This window comes from Oncorhynchus tshawytscha, linkage group LG14, assembly GCF_018296145.1.
Source record: "Oncorhynchus tshawytscha isolate Ot180627B linkage group LG14, Otsh_v2.0, whole genome shotgun sequence".
Taxonomy (NCBI): Eukaryota; Metazoa; Chordata; class Actinopteri; order Salmoniformes; family Salmonidae; genus Oncorhynchus; species Oncorhynchus tshawytscha.
In genome coordinates this window covers 22523613-22537529 of record NC_056442.1, presented here as the reverse complement: position 1 = coordinate 22537529, position 13917 = coordinate 22523613, and positions in this window count along the sequence as shown.

The window sequence follows — 13917 nt, the reverse complement described above, 5'->3', positions numbered from 1 at the left end:
CGTGTGACAAATGTGCCAAAAAATAAGAAATCAGGAAGAGGCAAATACTTTTTCACAGCACTGTATGTACACATATATCATATCATATACATGATACGTATGCTTGTGTATTGCATGTGTAACTCTGTGTTGTTGTTTGTGTCACACTGCTTTGCTTCATCTTGGCCAGGTTGCAGTTGTAAATGAGAACTTGTTCTCGACTAGCTTACCTGGTTAAATAAAGGTGAAATAAAAAATAAATACAAAATATGGAGTTAAACCTAAGTTTAACCCCTGCTAAGTTCCCCTGATTTGAATGCAGCAATCTTGTTCGTTAAACACCCCTGACGTAAATAAAGCTACATTGTCATCTACAGTTACCGCCCACAATGGGTTTCCTGGGGTGAAATATAGACTTTATTACAGTTACCACCCGCAATGGGTTTCCTGGGGTAACATGTAATCTCTGGAACTTCTAGGCATTTTTGTTACATTAACACCCGCTATGGGTTTCCTTAGGTAAGATGCAACATTCATGCCTTGAATCGTGTGGAGTTTCCTCCTGCTACAGTTTCAACTGAATGGTTTCCCTCGTCAGCAACTTGTCTTACATATCCATTTCCCTACATCACATTCTCACCCAGCAGAATCCACCAGTCGCACACATACACACATCAGTACATATGATTCACACCCAATTTACAAGGGACTGTGGAAGGGGGCACCTCCTTAAAACATAGACACATGCATACAAACACACACAGCACTGATTACATCCATTATCTATGATGGTTAGATGAATTCCAGGACAGAAAAGTGGTTGTATTTTTGCCTTTAATCAAGTTGGTGACATCTGATCTTGTCAAAGTGTCCTCCTTTACTCTGAAGCGGGGCTGGTGTCTGGCCACTTCCTCTGCCTTCTGTAACAGCTCCTGATATGGTAGGGTGGATCCCAAGATGCTGCTGAACAACAAATACACAAGGTTTTGTACATAGGCAGTGAATTAAATCAAATATAATTACTCAAACATAATAGCAAGAGAAATAACATTCTCTAGTTTGGATGTAATTATATATGGTAATAGAGGGACTGTAACTAATAGATTCAGGCCGGTGACTCTGACGCTGTTACTATGCAGCCTGCTGTACATTGCGGACACATTTTGCCATTTGCTGCCATAGCTATATGTGTAGTAGACAAGTACCATCCTTCAATTGTTTTTGCCCTAGGAAATACATGATAAACTTATGAGAACTGGTATGTTGTTTGGGGTTAGAAAACAAAAGCCCCTGAATCCCAGCTAGCTAGCTAGCCAGCTCATTGTCTGAGTTTAAATTAGTTGGCTAGCTAGCTAATGTTAGCTAGCTAGTTCGAATTGAAAAATGATTGAAGTCACCCAGGATCCCCACCCCTAGAACTATTGTATTTCCACTCAAGAGCTGCCCGATTTTATCTCATGTGATCTGTTTTTCCTTTCTGTTCCGTCTACCATCTTCAGCAAGTGTTTATTCGAGTTCACCTTGTTGTGCCTCTATTATTTTGTTGCCCCTAACTCTTATCTATAGTTATTTCTCATGCGTAAACATGATCTCTGGCTCAAAGCTGGAGTCCACAAACAGATGTTTTTCAGAAAAATGAGCCTCCACTGAAAAGTATTTAGTTCCATTCCGGTTTTGAGATGGAGGTCTGTGTGCTTTTAGGTATTTTCCCTGTGTCTTGTGCATTGTGTGTGTCACCATAGCAAATTGCACGTCATTGATTTCAACACAAAGCCTAAGAGACTGTTTCTGCTTTGGTCAATGAATGACAGAGCTGCTACAGATCTCTGTCTGTCTGTCTGTCACATCAGTAAATCCCCAAGGAGCCTGTTAACAATCAGAGAATGGGGGGGAAAGTAAATGGGAGCGCCCCTTCTCCCTGACACCATCATGTTCCAATTGTTTGTGGTCAAGAGTTGATATGTGGACCTGTCACAGCGTACTGGCCTATAGAATGCCCTTTGTGCACTTTACCATGAGGCTAAAGCCACCCTGATTGCCTATCTGTATACACTTGTCAGCTTAGTTGTGACTGGCTATGGTGGTGAGAGCAAACCATAGACACAGGGAAGTAAAGGTTTGGTCTGTGTTCTATTGCCATCATGATGGATGTCTCAGATACCCTATGAGAGGAGCAGGTGGGCAGGACTTATCATGTACATGTGTTGATTCCCTGTCATTTCACAGAACCCAGAATCTGTCAGAGATTTAATTTGACTGGAGGCAAAAAGTGTGTTTTAGATGCTGCAGCAAAAATAATGAAGCATTACTTGGATATAATTAACCCTTTAGATCTGTAGTTCATTGCGTGCCACGAACTACACACATAGAAAAAGCTTATATGACTTGTGCCAGTTTACATAATGAAGAGGAGTAACTGTAACGTTACGGAAAAGCTGTGGAAGTGTTTCACCGATGGAGAGTTAGAGCGTCAGGGGAGGGAATAGCCGGGGAGGTCATAACCTTCAGTCACATAAAAATCAAATCAAATTTTATTGATCACACACATGGTAAGCAGATGTTATTGTGAGTGTAGCAAAATGCTTGTGGTTCTAGTTCCAACAGTGCAGCAATATCTAACATGTAATCTAATAATTCCACAACAACTACCCAATACACACAAATCTAAGTAAAGGAATGGAATAAGAATGTATACATTACCGTTCAAAAGTTTGGTGTCACTTAGAAACGTCCTTGTTTTTGAAAGAAAAGCTATTTTTCTGTCGATTAAAATAACATCAAATTGATCAGAAATACCGTGCTCAGTTCTGCACCGGGGCCTCCCACTCCTCTTTCTATTCTGGTTAGAGCCAGTTTGCGGTGTTCTGTGAAGAGAGTAGTAGACAGCGTTGTACCAGATCTTCAGTTTCTGTGCAATTTCTCGCACGGACTAGACTGATGAGTTTCAGAAGAAAGGGCTTTGTCTCTGGTCATTTTGAGCCTGTATTCGATCCCACAAATGCTGATGCTCCTGATACTCAACTAGTCTAAATAAGGCTATTTTTATTGCTTCTTTAATCAGCATAACAGTTTTCAGCTGTGCTAAGATAATTGCAAAAGGGTTTTCTAATGATCAATTAGCCTTTTAAAAAGATAAACTTGGATTAGCTAACACAACATTGGAACACAGGAGTGATATCATTTTTTATTTAACTAAGCAAATCATTTATGAACAAATTCTTCTTTACAATGACAGCGGGTTCTTCCTTATTCAGGAAGAACTACAGATTTTTACCTTGGCAGCACGGGGATTCGATCTAACAACCTTTCAGTTGCTGGCCCAATGCTCTAACCACTAGGCTACCTGCTGCCCCAGTTGCTGATAATTGGCCTCTGTACGCCTACGCAGATATTCCATAAAACATCTGCCATTTCCAGCTACAATAGTAATGTACAACATTAACAATGTTTGCACTGTATTTCTGATTTGATGTCGTTTTAATGGACAAAAAATGTTATTTTCTTTCAAAAACAAGGACATTTCTAAGTGACCCCCCCAACTTCTGAACGGTAGTGTACATATAAATATATGGATGAGCAAGGACAGAGAGGGCATAGACAAGATGCAATAGATGGTATGAAATAAAGTATACACATATGAGATGAGTGATGCAAGATATGTAAACATTTTTAAAGTGGCATTAAAGTGACTAGTGATCCATTTATTAAAGTGGCCAATGATTTCAAGTCTGTATGTCGGCAACAGACTCTCTGTGTTAGTGATGGCTGTTTAACAGTCGGATGGCCTTGAGAAAGAAGCTGGGGTCATTGTGTATGCAGCACTTGAGTGGGCTGCTCAATGACGTGATCACACAGTTCCTTTCACTCATTCCTTCCTTCATTTGGGCCAGCTCACTGATCTCTCCATCTAAATAGGCTTTGAAGATGTAATCAAGCCACAATAACCGCAATAGTTTTCACTATCATATGATGAAAGTCTGGGGATCATCAGTTTAAGAACAATTTTCAGTTTGAGAGGATGGATTGTCTGACCCAGAAGATGAAGGAGAATAAGAGGGCTGTAATAATGTGACGGACTGTTTACAATGGCATTGATTTAAAATATAGCTGTCTGGGTGACATAAGGAACAACCTAACCACCCCAACCCGAGCGACGCATTGCATGTGTGCAGACATGGAAGCGTTCACACACAAGTCTATTTTTGGAAATCTTTTTGGGAAACTTGTGTAAGTGTGTTGATATGATATACTTTATTGTCAGTTGTCACAGACACAGAAATGTCTTCCTTTGTTCCAACCCTGGTAAGAGAGAGAGAGAGAGAGAGAGAGAGAGAGAGAGAGAGAGAGAGAGAGAGAAGAAAGAAAGAAAGAAAGAAAAAGAGAAACACACACACACACACACACACACACAGAGGTTGGAGAACAGGATCAGTTTAGGAGTTAAGTGCCTTGCATGTTGAAGCAGGTGTGTGTGTGTATAAAATATCTCTCTGTCTAAATATATATACTGTGTATATATGTATATATATATATATATATATATATATATATATATATATATATATACACTTCCATTCCATTCAAAAGTTTGGGGTCACTTAGAAATGTCCTTGTTTTTGAAAGAAAAGCACATTTTTTTGTCCATTAAAGTAACATCAAATTGATCAGAAATACAGTGTAGACATTGTTAATGTTGTAAATGACCATTGTAGCTGGAAACGGCTGATTTTTTAAATGGAATATCTACATGGGCGTACAGAGGCCCATTATCAGCAACCATCACTCCTGTGTTCCAATGGCACATTGTGTTATCTAATCCAAGTTTATCATTTTAAAAGGCTAATTGATCATTAGAAAACCCTTTTGCAATTATGTTAGCACAGCTGAAAACTGTTGTTCTGATTAATGAAGCAATAAAACTGTCCTTCTTTAGACGAGTTGAGTATCTGGAGCATCAGCATTTGTGGGATCGATTACAGGTTCAAAATGGCCAGAAACAAAGCACTTTCTTCTGAAACTCATCAGTCTATTCTTGCTCTGAGAAATGAAGGCTATTCCATGCGAGAAATTGCAAAGAAACTGAAGATCTCGTACAAAGCTGTTTACTATTCCTTTCACAGAACAGTGCAAAATGGCTCTAACTAGAATAGAAAGAGGAGTGGGAGGCCCCTGTGCACAACTGAGCAAGAGGACAAGTACATTAGAGTGTCTTGTTTGAGATACAGACGCCTCACAAGTCTTGAACTGGCAGCTTCATTAAATAGTACCCGCAAAACACCAGTCTCAACGTCAACAGTGTAGAGGCGACTACGGGATGCTGGTCTTCTAGGCACAGTTGCAAAGAAAAATCCATATCTCAGACTGGTCAATAAAAATGAAATATTAAGATGGGCAAAAGAACAGACACTGGACAGAGGAACTCTGCCTAGAAGGCCAGCATCCCGGAGTTGCCTCTCCACTGTTGACGTTGAGACTGGTGTTTTGTGGGTACTATTTAATGAAGCTGCCAGTTGAGGACTTGTGAGCCGTTTCCAACTATGATAGTCAGTTACAACATTAACAATGTCTACACTGTATTTCTGATCAATTTGATGCTATTTTAATGGACAAAAAAATGTGCTTTCCTTTCAAAAACAAGGACATTTCTAAGTGACCCCAAACTTTTGAACGGTAGTGTACGTGACTATTACAGTATTGCATGGTTATACTTTTGTCAATGCACACACACGGGAGTTAAATTGGGCCATTGCACCCTCTAGTGTTAGTAAGGGAGAATACATTACATGAAATGACAAATTGGCTTTGATAAAGACACACAGTGCATGCTTGCCCTCTGCTGGTCAAAATATCAAAGTTGAAGGTTTGTGATAAAAAGTGTGTGCTCGATAATCTGGTAGATTTAGGGTTGGCTACTAATCAGTTTAGCTGACTGGTAAATCGGTTGGATGGCTTATCCTCACATTGTTTATCAGTGAGGAGGTGGATTGGTCCCTGAGATGTGTTGACCTAATCCCACCAATCGGGCTCATCCTGATTCACTACACCAACATTTTAAGTGGTTACATCACAGCGAAGGCAGGAGGCAGCCACAGGAGATCACTGAAAAAGAATATGAATGAGGTCAACGGACAAATGAATTCTGAGTAGAGAGAGTTCTAGTGGTTCTTGGAAAGGTTCTGTTTTCACCTTCTGTGCCAGATAGCAGCGTTTGTGATGAAATGCAAACTCCCACAGCTGTCGATTACATCCACCCCTGCATCAATTAGTTTTGTAATGCAATGAGATATGATTGGTGTTTTGGGTAGGTCGAATGAGGTCACGCATGCCTAATCTTTATGTATGTAGGAGGCTATTCTCACTAAGATAAAATACAGTTTTCAAGACGAAGGAGTTTGCTGTCGTGGATTTTGGGCTCTCTTTGGCCTTGCACAAATCAATCAGATGCCTTGACTGCCTCCAATTGCATGAGAGACTCCTTCATGCTGTCATGTCACGCAGCCACTTTCTCTGTGGAAGATGAATGTCAGAGCGACCCAAGCCCCCCGTGGGATGTCAGCGTGACCCAGGCCCCCCATGGGGACACAGATCAAGGTGGCGGAGGGTGCTGGATCTCCGTTTGGAACAGTGACGTGCGAGCGGGGTGTGAGGCGGCCCTAGCAGGAACAGATGGAGCTGAGCTGCTGCTCAGGGGACTGAAGCTACCTGATGACGTTCTGCTCCACTGAGACCCCCAGGCCCATGGCTGCCCGGCCTTCCCTCCCCTCCATCCATCCGGGGTGGTCTGTACAGTCGCCCGACTGCCAACGACCGGGGGCACAGAGCTGAGCCATAACATGTTTTTTTCCCGTGTAGATTTGTGAAGAGATATACGATGGAGTCAAGCTTGATTCATTGCATTTTATAGTGAGCAGTGTTACTTCTCCTTGGTAAATGTTACATGGATGGATATGGATGAGTCAGTCTCATTCTCAAATTCATTTATTTCCATGTTCATGTTCATGTTCTGTGACCCTGGAGTGAGCGCTATGAACACTGCCTCAAATTTTCCATTTGCATAGCACTGTTTCAGCATATACTGTAGCCTCTAATTCATCGATGACAGACAACTATAAAGAAAATGGGATAAGAGAGAAACCTCCTTCCTCAGGGTATCCAGTCAGATAAAAAAAAACAGCACATTGTGACTTGATTTCCTCCTCTTTTTCTCCTCCATTCTCTCTCACGCCTACGCGTGAGGTTATAGTTTCACACTCTCCCTCAACCATCGTAGATCCTGCTTGTCAAACGTTTGACCCCAAAACCACCCGGCTTCATCTTCATCGACCACTCTGTCATGTAATTAGGGTCTCTATTCTGTCTAACCACCCTGGTACCTTTGGACTTCTTCATTGTACTGTAAGTTACTGCAGGGCAGGAGCAGAGAGACCAAGCTGGTACTTCTGACATGAATCATTGTCCAAATTCAGTACTTCAGCATAACATTTACTAAATGTTTCTCAAATTGTTTTGATAACGTTACGAGCACTTTCCATAAAAACCACAACTTTTAGTAACATTCAGAGAGCGTTCTAAGAATGTTATTAAAAGCCTAATACATTCTGTTATCGGCATCAACAAAACTGCCTTTAAAAAGCAACAAATTCCTTTGGAAAAGCCTATGTGGCATCGATATGAATCAGAAACAGTTATTCTAGTGTCAAAATTGACTACGTAATGTAAATAATAATTTTGGTCATAAAGTCAGTCATCTAAAATGGAACATCCATGGTAAACAACGGGTAACAGGTAAATTAAGGTTGGGTTTTGATGTCCATTAGCCCACTAATCTGGGACGAATAGCTGCGGTGATCGCATTCTATCCAATAGCATAAAGAGTGTGACAGACCTGCTCAGCAGCTGCGACAGTTTAGAAAAGATAACACCTCACACATTTTTTTAACTGGAGAAATACTGCAGCAAACACCTTAGTTCGATGTATTATTGCCCAACTAAAACTACCTCTGCAAAAATGTCCAAATGAGTTACAGATTTCTTGAGTTATCTTAGATTCACTCCGTGGATTTTGAGGACGTGTTCAGTGGCTCTTTAAGTGCATTCAGGTCTGTTGGCCGCGCTCAATAATTGGCCACACCTGACTTTATAAGTGTTTTTTTTTTTCATTTGAAATGGGGTTTGTTTGAATAGACAAAAATGAACAGCTTTGTATCTGGCATGCTAACTCCATCCTCGTGAAGCAGTGGACTAATTCCATGGATAGAGGACAGAAGGTCATAGAGATGTGTTTGCGTGATTAACGCCTTAAGATCCTGCTTGTCAAACGTTCGACCCTAAACCACCCTGCTTCAACATCTTCATCAAACACTCTGTCATGTATTCGGGTGTCTATTCTGTCTAACCACCCTGGTACCTTTGGACTTCTTCATTGTATAGGATTGACCTGGGATCAGTGCTTTGTGAATGTTGGTGTGATGTGAATGCTAGTGACAGAGTTTGGAGCTGTACCGTAGACAAGAGAGAGCGCAGCAGCTCATCTGTGAAAGATACTGTGTGCAGCTTACCATTAGAGACACTGTTTGTCTGTGTGTGTATACTGTATGAGTGCGTGACTCTGTGTTTGTGTATGTCTTACTGTGTGTGTGTGTGCGTGTAGCCTTTTTGCACTACAGTGAAATCACTGCACCTTAGGCATACAGTTGAAGTCGGAAGTGTACATGTACCTTAGCCAAATACATTTAAACTCAGTTTTTCACAATTCCTGACATTTAATCCACGTAAAAATTCCCTGTCTAAGGTCAGTTAGAATCACCACTTTATTTTAATGTGAAATGCCAGAATAATAGTAGAGAATGATTTATTTCAGCTTTGATATCTTTCATCACATTCCCAGTGGGTCAGAAGTTTACATACACTCAATTAGTATTTGCCTTTAAATTATTTAACTTGAGTCAAATGGCCCATTCTTCCTGATAGAGTTGGTGTAACTGAGTCAGGTTGGTAGGCCTCCTTGCTTGCACATGCTTTTTCAGTTCTGCCCACAAATTTTCAATAGGATTGAGGTCAGGGCTTTGTGATGGCCACTCCAATACCTTGACTTTGTTGTCCTTAAGCCATTTTGCCACAAGTTTGGAAGTTTGCTTGGGGGTCATTGTCCATTTGGAAGACCCATTTGTGACCAAGTTTTAACTTCCTGACTGATGTCTTGAGATGTTGCTTCAATATATCCACATAATTTTCCTTTCACATGATGCCATCTGTTTTGTGAAGCTCACCAGTCCCTCCTGCAGCAAAGCACCCCACAACATGATGCTGCCACCCCCGTGCTTCACGGTTGGGATGGTCTTCTTCGGCTTGCAAGCATCCCCCTTTTTCCTCCAAACATGGTCATGATGGCCAAACAGTTCTAATTTTGTTTCATCAGACCAGGGAACATTTCTCCAAAAGTATGATCTTTGTCCCCACGTGCATTTTCAAACCGTAGTCTGGCTTTTTATGGTGGTTTTGGAGCAGTGGCTTCTTCCTTGCTGAGCGGCCTTTCAGGTTATGTCGATATAGGACTCGTTTTACTGTGGCTATAGATACTTTTGTATCTGTTTCTTCCAGCATCTTCACAAGGTCCTTTGCTGTTGTTCGGATTGATTTGCACGTTTCACACCAAAGTATGTTCATCTCTAGGAGACAGAACGCATCTCCTGAGCGGTAAGACGGATGTGTGGTCCCATGGTGTTTATACTTGCGTACTATTGTTTGTACAGATGAACTTGGTACCTTCAGGCATTTGGAAATTGCTCCCAAGGATGAACCAGACTTGTGGAGGTTTACAATTTCTTTTCTGAGGTCTTGGCTGATTTCTTTTGATTTTCCCATGATGTCAAGCAGAGAGGCACTGAGATTGAAGGTAGGCCTTGACATACATCCACAGGTACACCTCCAATTGACTCAAATGATGTCAATTAGCCTATCATAAGCTTCTAAAGCCATGACATCATCTTCTGGAATTTTCCAAGCTGTTTAAAGGCACAGGCATAGTGTATGTAAACTTCTGTCCCACTGGAATTGTGATACAGTGAATTATAAGTGAAATAATCTGTCTGTAAACTATTGTTGGAAAAATTACTTGTGTCATGCACAAAGTAGATGTCCTAACCGACTTGCCAAAACTATAGTTTATTGACCAGAAATTTGTGGAGTGCTTGAAAACAAGTTTTAATGACTCCAATCTAAGTGTATGTAAACTTCCGACTTCAACTGTATGTGTCCTTCTCTCCAGTATGTTGTTAGGGATAAATAAACGATATCCTAGAGCAGAGAGAGTGATATCCTCCCATCTAGGTGCCTCCTGGTGGGCATGTAGAAAGCACAGCATGATAGGTTAATTTAGCCTCTCTGATGGTGTGGAACTGAGTATGAATCCATTTTAATGTGCAGAACGGTGGCATTCACAGGAGCAGTCATGTCTATCCTTACCCCCATTGCTGACTTATTAGGGTGTGTTTGTTTGTGAAGGTACTGGGGCCCACTGAGCAAGTGCACAGATCTATGGTATGGATGTTTTGGATGTTTAGGGATAGCATTCAACCAGCTTTGTTCAATGATTCATGCCATTTGGGACAGTTCGATGTCCAACCAGAAATGCATTTTAACGTGTTAGCCTGGCCAAGTGTGTTCTGGAGCCGCCATGTCCATCCTTACCCCCATTGCTGACATATTTGTGAGGTCAGGTTACTTGAGGGTGCATGAGAAATGAGAAATTTCCATGGGAAATGAGTCAATCTAAGGACACACAAAATGAGATGCACCAGAGGTTGAAGATAAATTCACCTGACTGTCATGGGTCTAGACACCCAGTGGTCAATGACTCAGGTCAGAAGTACTAGTTTGGTCTTTCTGCTTCTGCCCTGCATTAACTTATAGTCCCCTTTATTTTCTACAGTCTCTATAGTGCACTAGGTGCGTTTCTAAAGAATAAAAGCTTAAATAAGGGATTACCTGCTGAGAACTTTGAAGGTAGTAATATCCCTGTAGTCAAACTGCTGGTCCATTTGACTCAGGTCCAAAGTGTTTTAAGATGACAAGGTAACTTTGTGTTTTATACAACAGTAAGAAAAGCAAAGTCAATGTTAAGTGCCAACTGTACAGTTTATTTTTTATTTTTATAATTTAAAGGCCCAGTGCAGTCGATATTCTGTATTTCCGGTGTTTTGTATCACATTGTTCAACAGCTGATGAAACTAACACTGTAAAAGTGTAGAAAAATGTGATATATTTGCAGGTTGAAAATATAAGTTACATCGAACCTTCTAATCAGCAGGTTTTTGCATGGGTGGAGTTTTGGCTTACCTGGTGACATCACCAGGCAATATAAGTTAATACACCAATAACAAAGGAGGGTATGCTCACTTATTTACTTTATTGTGTATTTCATATTTCTTATTCTTATTTCTTGTGGGGGTTTTTCTAGTAATATATCATTACTGATTATTGCATTGTTAGGTTTTGAGTTTGCAAGAAAGACATTTCAAAGTACTTGTGCATGTGACATTAAAACTTGAAACAAATAATTCCAAATCTCTCTACCAATGCTAGTTTTCAGGTTACATATCCCTCCCATAAAGCTCCTCCAATTAGGCCCCTCTATCTATCAGGCCACTCCCACACAGTCCTAACAAAATGTTTGCTTGAAAGTATTTTTATTTTTGACCATTGTTTTTAATGGAAACATCACAGTAAAGTACTGAATTGTTACCCAGAAATGGTTTGATATTGAAATAAAAATGGCTGCTTTGTGCCTTTAAGCATGGTGAATTTGTTTTAACTTAAAAAACAAAAAACAAACAGACCACCGCTTTGTGAGGAGTTCACATTGATTTGCTGCAGGATATCTGGCGAGCAGTAACAGTCATGGCAGTTGCACGACATTTGAGTGCAGATGAACCCAGTGATGTGGAAGCATCACCTCTAAGCAAACACAAATTATCCCCTAAGGTCACTAACGGTTCTGCTTTGAAAAACATACATTTCTCACAAAGAGTTGAACTTGATCTGAGGGCACAACAGCAACATACAGGGAATAGAGTCCCTCAGGAGGACTATGTTCTGCTGTTATGAAGCTGTGATAGAGAAGACTCAACATGTACTAAGAGTACAAAACATTAGGAACACCTTCCTAACCCTTTTGCCCCCAGAAAAGCATCAATTATTCGGGCCATGGACTCTACAAGGTGTCTAAAGCATTCTAAAGGGATGCTGGCCCATGTTGACGCCAATACCCTACTTAACAAATTGGATGCAGTCTATCACAGTGCCATCCATTTTATCACCAAAGCCCCATATACTACCCACCATTGCGACCTGTACGCTCTCGTTGGCTGGCCCTCGCTTCATACTCGTCGCCAAACCCACTCGCCAAACCCACTCCATGTCATCTACAAGACCCTGCTTGGTAAAGTCCCCCCTTATCTCAGCTCACTGGTCACCATAGCATCACCCACCTGTAGCACGCGCTCCAGCCGGTATATCTCTCTTGTCACCCCCAAAACCAATTCTTTCTTTGGCCGCCTCTCCTTCCAGTTCTCTGCTCCCTCACTAGCTTTAAGCACCAGCTGTCAGAGCAGCTCACAGATTACTGCACCTGTACATAGCCCACCTATAATTTAGCCCAAACAACTACCTCTTTCCCTACTGTATTTATTTTATTTTATTTATTTATTTAGCTCCTTTGCACCCCATTATTTCTATCTCTACCTTGCACATTCTTCCACTGCAAATCTACCATTCCAGTGTTTACTTGCTATATTGTATTTACTTCGCCACCATGGCCTTTTTTTGCCTTTACCTCCTTTATCTCACCTCATTTGCTCACATCGTATATAGACATGTTTCTACTGTATTATTGACTGTATGTTTGTTTTACTCCATGTGTAACTCTGTGTTGTTGTGTGTGTCGAACTGCTTTGCTTTATCTTGACCAGGTCGCAATTGTAAATGAGAACTTGTTCTCAACTTGCCTACCTGGTTAAATAAAGGTGAAATAAATAAATAAAAAATACTTCCAACTGTTGTGTCAAGCTGGCTGGTGTCCTTTGGACCATTCTTGAGACACACAGGAAACTGTTAAGTGTGAAAAACCCAGCAGCATTGCAGTTCTTGACAGACTCAAACCGGTGCGCCTTGCATCTACTACATACCTTGTTCAAAGGCACTTAACTTTTGTCTTGCCCATTCACCCTCTGAATGGCACACATACACAATCCATAGCTGCAGTTCAAACATGTTATTTTTACCCCCTCAGCCCTCGCGCTAGCCACTCTCCCTCAGGGGAGTCACCGTCGAAACCTGACGCAGTTTGATTGCCTTCTTAAGTGGAGGTCCAATTCACAAACGTTGCACCCTCAATTTAGCTTGAGGGAGCGAGTGAAGAATTTTGAATCACTTGTGGGGTTGATATGACCCACAATTCAATGCAAACTCCAGTGGCCGAGAAGTGTCGAATTTAATCAACACGGCTGCATTTTCGGCATGTAAGACAAAAATTGTAACGCTAGCTTGCGAATTTTTTAAAATATAGATGACATTGATTTCAGTATTGGCAAATTGGCTTAGTCTCATAGTGTGGTGCCTATAAAATGTAGCTAGCTTCATAAACATATTTTTTGGAATTCAGAAATTTATTGGAATAAATTACCAAACTATAGAACTAGCTAGCCAGCTCTGGGTAACTGTAGCTAGCTACCTGACAGGAGTGCTTGCTATCAACGTTAGCTTGCTAGTTACATTTAATAGCTTTAGGTTGAGTGTTTCTAAACTCAACTTCAAGATTTCCACCAAGGATGTTGCCTCTGATCATCACACTCCCTGGGCAAGGGACATTTAAGGTACACTCTGATGTGATGATGTAAAATGTCATTTTAGGGCTGAGGTTTTAAGGCCGAGGGCTGTCTA